This window comes from Protopterus annectens, chromosome 5.part1, assembly GCF_019279795.1.
Source record: "Protopterus annectens isolate FY-2018-M chromosome 5.part1, PAN1.0, whole genome shotgun sequence".
NCBI classification, from domain to species: Eukaryota; Metazoa; Chordata; order Ceratodontiformes; family Protopteridae; genus Protopterus; species Protopterus annectens.
Window position 1 is genome coordinate 94,515,405 of NC_056736.1, and position 15,737 is coordinate 94,531,141.

General features: G+C 36.5%; 1 protein-coding gene across 4 annotated transcripts in view; it reads left to right on the forward strand.

The window, feature by feature from the left end:
• Positions 1-1,204: 1,204 nt before the first annotated feature.
• Positions 1,205-15,737, forward strand: part of SCEL (sciellin) — a 474,262-nt gene continuing 459,729 nt past the window's right edge. For 3 of the 4 annotated variants that reach the window (XM_044072905.1, XM_044072906.1, XM_044072907.1), the window contains exon 1: positions 1,205-1,343. The gene's annotated coding sequence lies outside the window, so the exon portion shown is untranslated. The remainder of the gene's footprint in view (positions 1,344-15,737) is intronic. The other variant, XM_044072908.1, reaches the window with a different exon arrangement.

Genomic DNA, 15,737 nt, shown 5'->3' on the forward strand with positions numbered 1-15,737 from the left:
GAATGTTGGGAGGTAGAAAAAAGGAGTGTAGGGCCATATCTTTCAACTGTCCAGATTTTTGCCTCATATTTTTTGTCTATTCCTCATCAAATTAGTGGTTTTCTGGTAAATTATTAAGGACTGAAGTCACTAAATTATGACAGGCATTTGAGTTTCAGACTTCATATCCTTCAGAAAATGCATGCTAACACAAATCCTGTTATTCTAACAACTTTCTAATTTTATAAGAGCAATATTTAAAATCTGTCCCTATTTTGGGACTTTGTTCCCCTATTATTTCAAGCTTTACCCAGATTTCTTGTGCTAAGAGGGTAAGAGCTATGGCGGACATATAAAAAGAGCTTTCCCTGATGGTAGCACAGATGGCCTTTAGGATCCATGACCAGACCTGGCATAGAAATGGGGCACTGGAGACTCAGCCAGTAGGATGAAGTCCGATAGGACTCAAAAAAGAAAAAAATATATAAATATGAGGGGGAACAAGTTATTGGAGAATGATAAGCATAACACATGACCAATGCAATTCTAGGAAGGAAGTATACAAATCTTAACATGAGCTTCCTAGGAGCAAAACAGAAAGACATGCTTCGACAAAAATCTTTACATGCTTTAAATGTTACACCATTGTCAACTCTTAACAGAAGTGTTGCCTTTCTATAGTGCACAGCTTTAAACCAGCATTTGGGCAGGGTGCTTTATGATGGCAGATAAGAGATCTGCATACTTCAGTAAGACAATAAGGATAGTTTCTGTGACTATGTTATGATGCCTAGTCTCGGAGAAAAAAATCTACATTGTCTGTTTTCAGCCTTACCTAAAAGGGTGAGGCAAACCGTCACAAAATCACAGCGGAATCTAAGTGACATTCCATTTACTGCATTGATAATTAACTGCATTTACTCTTTGGTAATACATATTTAAGCACAAACAAGTTATAAAATATAAATAATATCTAACTGTATGCTGCTCCAAAAGAATACACACACGCACACACACACACGCGCACACACACACGCGCACACACACACACACACACACACACACACACACACACACACACACACACACACACACACACACACACACACACACAAAACTGTAGCTAAGCTGGCAACTCTAGCTTGTCTTGCAGGTGTTTTGCTATGAACTATTTCTACAGGTAACACCCAATGAAAAAGCTTCTGTCCCCACCCTGTGACTCATAGTTAAGAATAAGAGTGAGTGACACTGCTTTAAATAAATGACACAGTGGACTGACCTGTTTTTGTGCAAAACTATCTGCACTTCAGCTCCACAGGAATACACTGAGCATAAGTAACTACAGGCTTTATCCACTCAGGCAGGTAAGTAACAGCACTATTTTTTAAAGTGTTAGTATTTCAGTCTGTAAAAGTTGATAGTTCAGCTTTCTGTTTTATAAGGGCTACAACATAAAGATTTACTGTCACTCTGGACAGGCATCAACTGCACTTTTATTAGAAGGCTGTGTTCATTAGTTTGTGATACCTGCAAACTGAAGTGAAAGGATGACAATTAAGTAAAGTATATTTGTCTTAGTAGTGACTCAGTGGAAAGTTGGCTCATTTTGTGATGGGTATTTCATTAAAATGTGAACTTGCCTTCTAAGTCAAGAATCTTGGGAATGGATGTGACCCAACAAGCTATTTTGCTGATACTGAAACACTAGATTAATTTATAAAGCACAGCTTTCTTTTTCACAGATTGCACTAGGAAATTAAAATAAAATGTCTAGAACAATTAGAGTAGTAAGTAATGTGAAATTATCTACGTGTGATTTCATTAAATAGCTTACAGATTTAAAGCCAAGATTAGTCAGGGTGCATAGGCTGCATTGATTGCTGTACACATTTTGTATTGGTTGTCAATGAACTATTGATTCTGTTATTGCACCGTAGAGGATAGAAGTTGTTGTGGCAATGATACATTGCTAAAGGAATACACAATTAAACATTAAACTGTACTAAGTTCTAAATCGCTGCTCTGTTTATGTCAGTCTACATGTTCGCTGTTTGCTATCAGAGTGTCTATTTAACTCCTTTCTCGTTCTTAAATCTAAAAAAAGAGAAATACAAAAGAATTCAGGAGAAAGATAGGAAGCAAATCTGAAGTCAATATTTACAACAGTATTTTTTTAATAATAAAACCTCATAGTAATTTACAATAATCTGTTAAGAGTGAATAACTTATGACCAGGGATTTGAGCTGGGGGGCACAAAGTCTTACTGTTATGCAAAGGCAGACTAAGGCAGAAAGATATGAAATACTGTCAGTCTGCAGTTCAAACACTGACACCACCACTTTCCCCTGTGCACTGGATACTATTACCTGAAAGGTGAGGCTCCTTTTATGCGTCTTGTTCAACTACTAGATACGTAGTTTGTTACAGCTTGGTTTGCATTGAAGTCAAATGCCTACTGATTAAATCCTTCGCATATGCAATCTGCTTACTCAAGAAAGATGAGAAAAGCATTATTGTTGATAGAGTACATGCCTCTCTGTGTTAATAACTTATTTCTCTGAAACGCAAACAAATGGTGATAAGACAATGGATGCAAACTATTTTTCAGCTACCTTTCCATTGTAACACTGTTAGTCCTATCTGCTCTCCAGAGTTGATAGTCATATTTGCATAGTCCTACATTTCAAGATGCTTCCTTTATATTCTAGTTCTATATTCCTACTTCACTACAATGGTTTGGGCCTTACTAGATGTTTAGTATAGAGGGGTTCTTGCAGTAATTCAGATGTTTTTGATATGATTTACTGTAATTTTTCTCAAAAAAATAACTGGTACTTTTAATAAGGACTCATAATATTAGCATGCATTCATAAAACACATTAAAGGAAATACATACAGAAATGTTATCAGTTGTCTGCTTATCTTGCCTAGGGAAATGAGGTGGTCTAGTCACATAAGGCCAGTCCCAAGCTGCCCAACTTTGTCTTCCTTTGTCTTCCTAGAATTAATAGTGTTTCCTGAATGCAGCAGGTGTTATATACACATTATATAATCTCTGTTATTACTATGTATGGAAAAGGCATTGTGGGAAGGTACACTCTGCAAAAATAATGTATCAAGACACCACTTTTTTAGAAATATTGAAATATTTATAGAAATGCTAAAATGCTTACAAATACAAGTCCCATTTTGGGACAGAAGCTCTTTATTTAAGATTGTTGGGTTAAAAAATACTTATTGTTTCTGATCTCATAATTTAATTTTCCATAGTAGGAGAAAGATGTGCATCAAATTAATTCTTAGTGTAAAAAGTTAAAATGAGTTCTTTTATACTGTGCTTTCAGAAATGGTCCTTTCAAAATGTTTAGACACTATCTTATCTTTTTCACCTGAAAGACACATCTTCTTTAGCATAACTATCTGCTGACATCAGCTGGGCAGCCCTGATACCCAATGATAACATTCTACAGTGAATATGCTTCCCATTCCTTTCTGAATTTCTTTTTATTCCCAAAATGTTGCAAAACCTGCCTTATTGTTGGATTGTTTCAGTGCATGAATTTTTGGCTCATAGTCAGATTAGGTGCAACCCATGTGTTTACCATAAACCTCAGAGATGAAGGAAATGCCCCCTAGCTATGTGCTAGAAATGTACCCAATGCTCACCTCTTCATATGTCTTTACCACCACTGTCTGAGTATACATTTACAGCCATTCTGTACGTCAGCTGGTAATGAATTTTATCCATGAACTCTTGTGCATGAAAAATAAAACAGAAGTACTCTATACTTCTTCAGGAAAAAAAGGGCTTTTCTAATATTTTCTAAATTAAAGAAGTTCATGAAGCACTCTGAGGCTCATTTTATTTGGCCTGGAAGCCTTTCAACAATTTTTTATTTTGTGTAATTATGTCTCACTGGAACATACTCAAAATAATTATTCTCCATCCTCATGCTTAAGCCTTTTGTAATGTGAGAAACTTGCCATGGAGACTGTACTGTCTTATACAAAGGTAAATACAGGTTTCACTTCTGGTCTCATGTTACTTTAAAATGCATTACATGGTGCTTATTTGTGCCTGGGATTCTCAGAACTAGATTTCTGAAAAATAATATTATACATTCATTTGTGCTACTCACCTCTTAGCTATTTGATTTGTTACACTGTTTGCTTTTTTATTTGCTTGGGCAGTGTCTGTGTCACATGACTTGTTCATGATGTTTAGACAAGTGGAAGGCATTCTGTAAATTTGTAAACTGTATCTGCATGAAACAATAGTGATGAAATAAAATACTGACATTGGGCTTACCAAATAACTCTACATTATCTAATCAGTACTGCAGTAGAACAAATATAATTCAAAATCCTTAGCAAGTTGAGGATAAAATATAAAAGTTTTATTCAGGCATTTGTTTTTACCTACAAAGTCAGTTACACACCACATCAGATAATTGGTATTTTTGATTGAGTTCACAGTAGACATATAGTGTTATTTTAGTGAAACGATATTTTGGTAACAAAGTGGTATGTGGTTTATTTAGTGTCTTTGTAACATATGTCATTATATTTTCCTGGAAAAGCCCCATCACTTTTGATGACATAAATGCAGACAGAAATATCTCCACCCAAAATCTTGTCAAACCAGTTCAGTCTCTCTTCTTTGGTAAAATGTGATGCCTTCTATTTTCCAGATATGATAAATATCCAAGGTTTACCAAGCAAAAGCCACAATACTGCATTTACGTCAACATGCTTTACTGAAAAAGCCCTTAAAAAATCTGCATTCACGGAGAATTTGCTCACATCTGTGATGAACCAGGCATACACTATAGTGCATAGGTATTAGCCATACATACTTTGTTCCAAACCTAACAGTATGTTATTCAGAGTCAAAATGTGCATACATCTGCACTCTGGAATCCATACATGTTTGGAATTCAATACAGTTCTTTCCTTTTCAGAAAGATGCATTTTCCTTAAATCTTTTCTTGGGTTTAAATAAATAAAACAGTTCCAGATTCTGGCATTACCTGCTTCCAATTGTCTTTTTTTCAGCATTATTTTAAATTTATTACAACTTGTAGCATCTTCAAAGTGCCAGCCAATTTTAGATTCTTGACCATCCCTAAGCACTGACCTTCCTTATTCAGACATTGTTAGACGACTGTTAGAATATAGTGCCCATTTCCTAGATCTGACAAAATAAAACACCTTCTATGATTCAATGTCTTATATCTTGTGCTGCAGTTCCCCTTCCTTTAATATTACAGAAAATGCCCAGTGTTAAATAAAATGTTGTATGTCTAAGCATTTTTAATTTTCATAAGTGCATATGCTGTCTCTGATGATACATGGCCCCCGAAGCTCTTCACTTCCATGATCCACAGGAAAATATATCCTTCCAGTGGTCATTGTTTCCTCCCCAAATGTAGTTTAATCCTTTTGACATATTAAACATACATTCACTGCATTCAGTGATATTCCCAGGTTCCTCTACCCTGCCACCCTAAACCTAGTGTGTCTCTTATTTATTTATAATTGCAGATTTGTTTACTGTGTGAATACCTTTGAAAAAGATGCCACTGTACTGATGTATCCTTAGAGACTTAACACTACAGAATACATACACCAATGTAAGACAATCATAGCCTCACTAAATTTTAGCTATAATAGTGCACTGACTTCACAGACTCTGTTTCTTAACAGAAATGGTCAAAATGTTTAGGAATGAAATGTAATACAGAAATTATATTTCGGTATTGAAACTGTTTCACACTAAAGATGGTATGCAACAATTAATATATGCCTCTCAGTAATGTTATGATGCAAACAACAACATTATATACTATATTTGTATGTCAATTTCATTCAGTAATCTATGAGCACTGAATCTCGAATGAATGAAGAATAAAAACATCCAATATTATTTAATACTGCACCTTTCCTTTCTTCTCTTTTCTCAATAGCAACTTTAAATCTACCATTTTTGTTTTAAAATATTAGTAACTCTGCTCCTATACTTTCAGCATTATCAAAAACATAGCTGTTCTCAGTATATCATGATGACCTTTAACTTTTAGTTCTTATCTTTGTAACAATGAAACATTCATAGGTTAGTACTAAGCTAACTGCTCTTGCAAGCCATTTTAAGCCTAGCCAATTATCCCTTGTGAGACTCAAACCCTGCACCTTGTGTTTGTAGGACAAACACTTTAACCATTAGGCCACCCTCCCCCCATTTGTTCTTATAGGTGCCTCCCACTCTTATCACATTCTAGTTCCAAACCTGTCCTTGTTGTCTGAAACAATTTTTATACTGTAATGTATTTTATTGAAAGAAGCCTTTTGCTTATTGTTTACTTGCTTCATTAAGATTCCCCATGCACTATATAGCATCTTGTCATCCCGTTTCCAATACTAACATGAAACTGTATTCAAAAACTCAGCTTTTCATACTGTCTAGCAGAATATTGTATATACTGACAGTGAAAACTTTTTTGAGCACTATTAGAAAGTGTGTAAGTATACAGTGTGTTTTCAGAGCAGATAAATTATTATCGGACATTGTAGTCTGCTTTATTAAATATAAATTTAGTAATCAGCAGGCATGAATAATATCCACATATACCAAGGAGCCTCGGAACTCTTGCTATAAAGCAACACTATGATGAAAAGGGTAGTAAGAGAAGAATTAAGCAGCTGACATCTCCTGAGTCAGTGGTACATAACTGATATACACATGGTTGTTAAACACTGCAGACCACATGGATTTGTCAGCACGTTGCTAGGTAACTGCAACAAAACATATGTCAAGGCAGTGCTTGCTGACTTCTGTATCATTAAAGTCATGCAGCACTAGCATACTTTATTGTCAGTGTGATGTTGCTATTTATAAAGTTCTAAATGAGAAAAAGGTTACAAATCAGATTTAGTAATTTCTGTAATAATAATGCCAATAGAAGCATGTTAAGCCATCAAAGTTAATTCCTCCAATTCCTAAAACCCCAAAGTGATTATGCTAAAAAACTAAAAAAACATTTTCAGCAAATGAGAAATAAACCTTTTTTTTGTAGGGGCAACACCCCCCTCCCACCCCTTTTTTATATATACTGACTCCATGACTGCAGAACATAGGGAAAAAAGACAACATCAAAGTCTGATGAAAGTAATTTTCAGCATATCCATGTCATGGTTTCAACACACAAATACCTGCAGTAATATATCACACTCATCCATACATCCACAACCCCTTTTTTCCCAGTTTTGCACATTGGGTTGGCATGTCACTTCAACAGTGACAATCATCTAGAGCCAAGGTTTACGGTGGCTAGGCTTGCCATGGTAGTTCATCCTCACCACTCACTTGCATGCACACTCACACCTATGGACAATTTAGAGTGTCCAATTCACCAACTGCATGTCTTAGGAATGTGGCAGAAAACTGGAGCACCCAGAGGAAACCCACACAAACACAGGGAGGACATGCAGACTCAACACAGAAAGCACCCCAGCTGAGAATCAAGCCAGGGAACCTCTTGCTGTGAGGCAGCAATGCTATCATTTTGAAAGGAACCACATCCTCAAATAGCATAACATGTTTCAGTACTAAAAAACTGCTCATTCAAAGAGGAATGGATTCCTGCAATTCCCTTAAAATCTCTTATTGTACCTGTGTTTAAATGAGGAACCTCACCTGCTCCTAGTAACTACCACCCTATTGCATTCATCTATCGCTATCAAAAGTTTTGAAGAAACAGATATCAGCTCTATTGGCACCTTCTTAATAACAATCTGACACCTACCAAGCAACAGAATCATAGACCTACACACGGCAAAGACCAACATTAGCTTGGCACCGCTGAATATTACCACAGGCATGTGACATGTAACAGGGCTGTCATTTCACTGAATTTACATCTCTCAAAGACATCTGCTGTGTTTCTGAATTGGTTTCTACTTCATATGAGCCTCTCTCTCATGTTCTCTCTCTCTGTCTTCAGATAACTTGCTGGTTTCTTTAAAGGTAAGCCATAATCTGTCAGATGGGATGGCACTAGTTCTCCTCCCCCCTCATCTCTGTGTGTGACCCTAAATGTTCCAAAAGGATCAGCTCTTTACCCCTTATTGTTCAGTTTATAGATCAATGTGATTATCCCAAATGGATTTATATGCTGGGAGTTTTAATATCCTACTCAGAAGTGACTTTTGTCTCTGTCATCAACTCTGAACTGCAAGACACATTCAGCTCCATACAGTTCTGGTCAATCTCTTCTGGACTTTGTATCAATACTAATAGAAATACCAATTCCATGTTTTTACCTGCAAGGACTCATGAATAGTAGTCAAGATCCTAGTTTCAACAGAACAGTAAACCTATCCATTGCATTCTTTTCATCATTTCATAACTGTATTTAGTTTTATCAAATTCCTTGGGCTGAACATTGATAACTATCTGAGATATCATAAGCATTTAAAAACTTTTTTCATGTATAACAAAAAAATAAATAAATAAACACTTGTACAACTTTTTAACTCCAGTTTTCAACTCAGTATTTACTTAATTTTTCTTCTTCTATCCATTCTCTGTTTTGTGTTTATGTTCATTAACCATTATTCCCTCTCCTTTCTTCACAAACTAGAACAAGGTTATGGCATGAGTGACAGGTTTCCAGCTGATTACCATTCAAGAACTCATCACTGTTCATTACTTTAAAATGTTCAGTGTTTTGACTTCAACCAACACGTCTCTAATTCAACTAAAATTCACATATGAACTACCCCAGCTGCCCCTAATTTATTACTATCTTGGACTGGTACAAACCATTTTAGGTATTTGGGTTAGTTCATATGCTTCCCATAGCTACATCCATATCTAACAAGACAGTCAGTGCTTAATAGGTTCACAAATTCAAAGGAACTTACTAGACTTTGATATTTGCGGATCTTAAGAAGTCTAGCCTTACATCCCTGTGGTGGTTTTCAGCCTTTATATTTTGCATGCAAATCACCCATAGGTAGACCGAAGAAGGATATTTTGGGACACTTACTTGTTTCCCCAATCTATGAGGGAGATGGGTGCTTAACCAGGGGTGAATTTGTGGTTCCCATACATATGTCCAAATTCTATTTGAAAAGAATAAGAAAAGTATTTTCAAATATGTGGAGTGTGAGACTGTTTCATAGAAGCAGTATTCCCTGTGATACGAACCTATCCCTCCAACATGTTCTCCTGATTTACATCCCTTGAGCAAGTCTTTATGATGCCACTGAGCTTTCAAATATGTAATAGGTATGTCAGAATAAGGGCTATACTCAAGGCGCAGGTCGTCTTTCAGTAGTCTGTATGAGACTGAGAAGAGGGACAAGCCTTGGAGACAGTCTGCATAGTTTTTACAATTTAGGACCTTTTTGTGAGAAAGTGTTGTGGTCATTCCAGTTGTGACAAGTGTTTTGGGCAAATGCATACTGAAACGGCCTTACACTCAATGATCAGTCTAAGGAATGGCGAGTACAGTGAAACAATTACATCCCTGGATCAAGATGCAGTACACCTAGATATAAGCTGAGCAATAAAAAAGGGTTCCCTTAACAGTGGATATGTGATGATCAAAGGACAGTTCTTTGTTGACATAGGTTCTTAGAGCCCTAACTATGGGATCAATTTTCAGAGATGGGTTGTCAATGTGATAGTTACAAGGATAGTCATGCTTTCTGAAAGTTATGATTTATATACGTCTTGGTATTTAGTTTTAGTCCATGGTTTTGACACCAGCTATTTGCTTGGGACAGAACTTCTTGAAGGAGCTTGGTGTCCTTTGGGGAGTTTCTGAAGGCACAGAGGTTGCAGTGTTCTGCATACTTGGTCAGCTACAAATTCTTAACCTTAGAGTTGACCTCTGAGAGGTAAATGTCAAAGAGGAGTGGCCCAAGGACTGAACCCTGGAGTATGCCACTAGTGAGAGGTCTTTTGCAGGAGGTATAGCCATCTACCCTAATTTCATGAGTTCGTTAGACAATTTGCTATCCAAAGAGTTATGTAGGGATTGACATTTAGCTGGGAGAGTTTGTCTACAATATCTTAACTCATTCACTCCAAAGGAGCTCAGGAGTTTGCTCTGTAACTTTCAATGGGAGGAGCCTAAGCTTTTTGACAGAATCAAATTATGTCCTCACATTTCAAACAAATGTTCATATCTCTGGAACCATAGGGATTACGAAAGAAGTATAAATGGCAAACTCTTCAGCACAAACTTTTTTTTATAGTGGTAGTATTCTTTAGGTTCTAAGTCTTAAACCAGATCTTATAAGTTACAGTAAACACAGTAACTATTATGTTTGTAAACTTTTGTAAACAACTTACCATATCTCAGCAACCTCTCTAGTTACACACGTACTATCAGCAGCATTTTATTCATCTAGCTGAGAGCTTTCATTTCAGGCTAAGGAGTTCTGTCTGTGTTACATGGTTGTTGAAATATTTAGTGAAATTTATATCTGTATAACTTAGTATCATAAAAACAACAGTTACTATCTATTTACCTGCACTAGACAGAGGTCAAAAGTTAATGCACTTTAATTTGTTATTGTGTAAGCTTTAAGATGAAATATTTTAAAACTTTGTACATAGCATGGTTTTGGAATTATTGATGCAAATATAAACAAGCAATATTTGAAGCCTAGAGGCTTTATTAGGAGTTAACTGCAGATACACCTGGAGGTGTCACTCGGATGTAATGACATGGTGTCAAAAACATTTTTGAGGTGCACACTGTTTTGCCATCATCTATTGATTAAGTAACTTTTTTGAAGAAGTCAACTAGATTAGAGTAGGTAGGACCTGCCCTTGATGAATTTAACCCGGGATGGGCCAAGAGTCTGTAGATTACCTATAGCCTTATAAATTAATTTCATAATGATCCCTTATAGTCTATAGATGATTCATGATTCTCTGCCGATACAGGCAAACTATGAGACATCCTTCCAATTACACTGTGGCAAATTTTTTTTCTAATATGCATGCAACATCTCACTGAAAAAAGGCTTATGCTGATGGTCCTATAAAATGAAGATGTTCCCTAGACACTCAACTTTATTTCATTTATTTATTTTCTTGAATAAGAGTGAAAGTTTTTAAGTCAACTGCAGTTAACACAATAGTACACAAGTGTAGTTTGGTGATAGTACCTTGATTTATGTCTCAAAAAGAGGAACGCTTGCCAAAGTTGTAGGAAATACCTGCAGAAATAAAATAAGAATGTGTTAAGGTAGTAGTGAACTCAGAAGGCCTCTGAAATGACATGTGAGATGAGTGCAATTAGAAGCCTTGGAAAAATGATGGAAACCTTTAAAGAGGAGGAGTGAATGTGAATGTTAAACGTCATAGTTATCTTGCTGAAGTGAATGAAGACTATGCAGGGTTGTGGAGGCCCTGCACACCACTGAACACTGACTGAACAGCTATATAAAGAAAATGATGAACTAAAAGGGCAGTGTTCATTTTTGCTGGCTGAGTTTTAGGTGCTGAAAGACAAACAGGTAGGCCACAAAGGGAGAGCCCAAGGAAAAGTATACAGACTTTTGGTGTATCAGTGAAAAGGAAAGGGAGGATAAATTTGTCTCGTACAAAAATAAAGTGGTTGGTAGGTTGGCCTACATATAAGTCAGTATAGAAGCTTATGCCTAGATTGAAAGCAACCTAGGTATATACTGGTATGATCTGAGGTATAAAAGTTTAAAGTTCATATTTTGTTTCTGCTATGGCAACTGAATAAGTAATATGATTGGTGACAAACATTTTCTTCAACAATTACTACAGTATATTGACTCAATGAAAAATGGTACAATTTCTAGTCTCAGTGAAAGAATGCAGGCTGAGGAATTTAAGATTCAGCATTCTTTAAGGTGCAGTCCCGATTGGATTTGGGGAAAAAGGGTTTGTGGATGGATGGATGGATGGATGGATGGATGGATGGATGGACAGAAAGTATTAGTAATAATTCAAGTCTTTGACTCATTGTGGAATGTTAGGAATGAATGAAACTGAGACAGTTTCAGAGACCAGTGGAGAAAGGATAAAAAGATCTGCAGTGAATACATTGAAAGTCTTTTGAAGACCAGTGAGTTAAGAAGAGTTTCTTATTTTAGAACTTGTGATTCAGCAGAAGGAGGTAGGAAGCACCATGGTAAATCAAGCCTGGCATTGAACTGATCACAGTGATACTGGATAGTGAATATTTGTTAGGGTGACCATGTCAGGTGATAGTACTGATAAACGGGTATATTACAAGGGTAATCAAAATGTAATATTTGTCAAAGCTTTTATTTGGTCTAGCAGAGAGGGATTGTCTGGTTGTTCCTCTCCGTCTTAATAACATCAATAATGTGAGATGGTTATGAGTAGAATTTATACAAAATAATGTGGTATTTCCCTACCTATGCATGACTGAAATGTGTTTCTTATGGTATAAAGTACCAGTAGTAGTAGTAATACATGAATAACTGAGTTTTGCAATGGTACTTACAATATTTATATTATTTTTATTCACACTTTGTTGACTAGGTTAGTCCAACTCGACCATTGGTATCTTTTAAGCAGAGACACAAGGTGGTATTTATAATGACTAGGGGAAATTTGCCATGGGCACTAGGGAAACATCCCCTATTCTTTTTTATTAGTGCAGTGGGGTCTTTCTATATCCATCTGAGCTACCACTGAGTCAAGCAACAGGAGCTCGGTTTAATATCTCTTCTGAAGGATGACACAATCAGAAGTCAACAACCTCCGTTATGCAGCACTGCACTGTCATTATTAGAAAATGAATCCAAATACCCAATGTGGGAATAGATGAATAAAGAGGCTGTCACCAATAGTTTTAATAATAAATGGGGGCAACACAGAGGGTTATGATCAGGTCTGTGATCATAACCATGTTATTATGTGTTTGAGACATGGATGCCAATAAATTTACCTAGAGGGCAAAGCTCAAGAGGTGAATCTTGGCATCCATTTCATGAACACAAAATAATGGGTTATGGCATGTTAGTTTGGACATTAAAATCTGTCTCTGTCTATCAGAGACATTGGGGGTCAGACCCAGGGTAAATTTCTGATTTCCCATCTATTGGTCAATGCTTAAACGGGGTTAAGGATGGACTCTGCTTCACATGGATGGGGGCCCTGTTCCAGAACATGAGAATCCTCTGAGTCATATATCTGTCTTGCCAATGTGTTTTCTCATGCTCTGGAACAGGGTCCCCATCCATGTGATGCAGAGTCCATCCCTAACCCTGTTTAAGCATTGAGTCTGCCAGGTTTAGTAGTCATGACCTTTCCCTGACAAAGCCAAACTGGGTTGGGTAAAGTATCTGAAGTTTGCCTATGTCTTTGCTGATCATTTCCATGATAATTCATTCCATGGCTTTGCATATTAGACTAGTCAGACTAATAGGTCTGTAGTTTCCAGGGTTTGTTGATGGTCCACCCTTATGAAATGAGATAACTGTTGCAGTCCTCCATTGTCATGGTACAAAGACTACTCTGAGGCTATAGGAGAAAAGCAATTCAAGTGGTCCTGACCATGTTTCAAGCTGTTTAGGAGGCATCCTGGGATATTGTCTGGACCCACTGAGGGTGTGTTTTGTAGCTTGGCAAGCACTCCAAGGTGCTGGTCCATGTTAACAGTCAGGGAGTTATGCTTATAGCCAACTGTAACTGTGCTTTGGGGTATGTAACATCTGTTACACACCTTTGAATGTGCTGTTAAACTGGAGTCTCACACTACAGAAGTGTATAGCAGGTTTATCTTTTTTTCTGATTTTGAAGTATAATCACAGTGCTCCATACACTGCAATATTGTTTCATCTTAAAAGTTTGCTGACAAGATTTTGTAGCTTGTTACAGTCGTTTTGACAGAACTTTTCTGAGCAATAGAGCGATCCTGTACTCTTCAACATGCCAATACAAAATAAGGTGCTAAACATTTGTAAGGCAATGTGGGTATATATTGAGGTACAGTAAATTACTACTTTTACATGAAAGAGTATGTCATGTTAGGAAGTCAAATGTATTATTGCAGAGCACTTTGATTATAAGATTAGAAATGGCAAGTTTGTAGTATTGTGCAATATGTATGCATGTCTGGCTGTGGTAATAAGATAGGCTTGCATAGAAACATGTATTTCAAACAGATATGAATTATATGATACCCATACCTGAGGAGGGAGAATCATTTCTTTCTGCAGTGTCAAATAATAATTTTACAGACAGAGGTCTACCTAGTAAACTGGGTGAGTTAAACATATGCATATTATCAATGTGTTTCCATCCTTATGGATGGAATGCAAACTTCAAGTTACATTTTTATGAAAACAGTTAACTTAATGATTTACTTAATGTAGATATATTTTTGGGTCCATGAGCAGAGGAAATTTTAAGTTAATTCTGATTTTGATGTTAGGACTAAGGCACTTATTTGTTAACTTGCATCTCTTAAATATACCAGGAAGGTTGTTAAAGGGGAAATTCGTTACAAACTGTGGATAAGCTTTGTAAAATAGAATGTTATTGGGCTGCTCAATCGACCTAAAATAAAACAAATGTTCAGTTATCCAAGAAAGCTATCTCTGTGGGTTGTGGCACTGCAGGGAATACATTTGGATTCCCAGGAGTATACTCACTGATACATGGCTACTGGTCTTGACTGGGTAGCATCAACATTTGATTGTGAATAGTAGTATGACCCTAGATGATATAATAGTGGCTGTTCAGGGCTACTTTCTTGAAGTAAAGGGCACATTGGTTCAGATTTTCTAACTGTATATCATTTATATCTACCCACAGGGATGACACAAAAAGAGTTCTGGGAATAATAAAGGAAGTTGTATCCTTTCCACAAAGGAATAGCAGTCTAGTTTGGAGACTGGAATACTGGGACAAGTACATCAAAGATTAGAGGTGGATCACATACAGGGAGACGTGTTGGTAGTTATGGTGACTGTGGTCTCTGATACTAAATATATACAATATAACATTTGTGCTACTAAGTATAACTCGACATCAAAAATAGATAAGGTATATGTAACGTCTAATTAATTAAAACAGTAAAGATGTATCTTGTTTTAGTTTCTGATTATGCCTGTCTGGAGTGCATACACTAGTGCACTGTCACTTGGAAACATAGGGATTTTTCTATATGTTATCTTAGGCAAGAATTATTTGTTTGCAGTGAAAACAATTAATGTAGAGAAAATTAACAGAAATTGTGAGGAATCAGCAACCTCTGACAAGGAAATGAAATTCCTCTAAACAAACATTTAGACTGACATAAAGGGTCACACAGGCATGTTAATAAGGAATAGTCAAGATGGTTTGAGAAACATTCGTTGGTAGACTTGCAAAATAAGTTTATAATAATGATTTACCACTACAAGGAAAATAGAAAAAGTGAAACAAGAAATTGAGGACTTAAGAAATAGGAGTTATTAAAAGCATGATATTTTTATAATTTAGTGTATTTAGCAGGGGACCACTATGAATTACTAAATGACTGAAAAGAAAGAACGGCACTAATTTTAATAGTCACCTTTGAGTAATAGCAGAGACATTTTGCTGATATTACAAACAGTTACAAAATTTGGGCGGCCACGGTAGTGCAGTGATTAGCATTGCCGCCTCACAGCAAGAGGTTCTCCAGTTCGATTCTCAGCTGGGATGCCTTCTGTGCAGAGTCTCCATGTCTTCCCTGTGGTCACGTGGGTT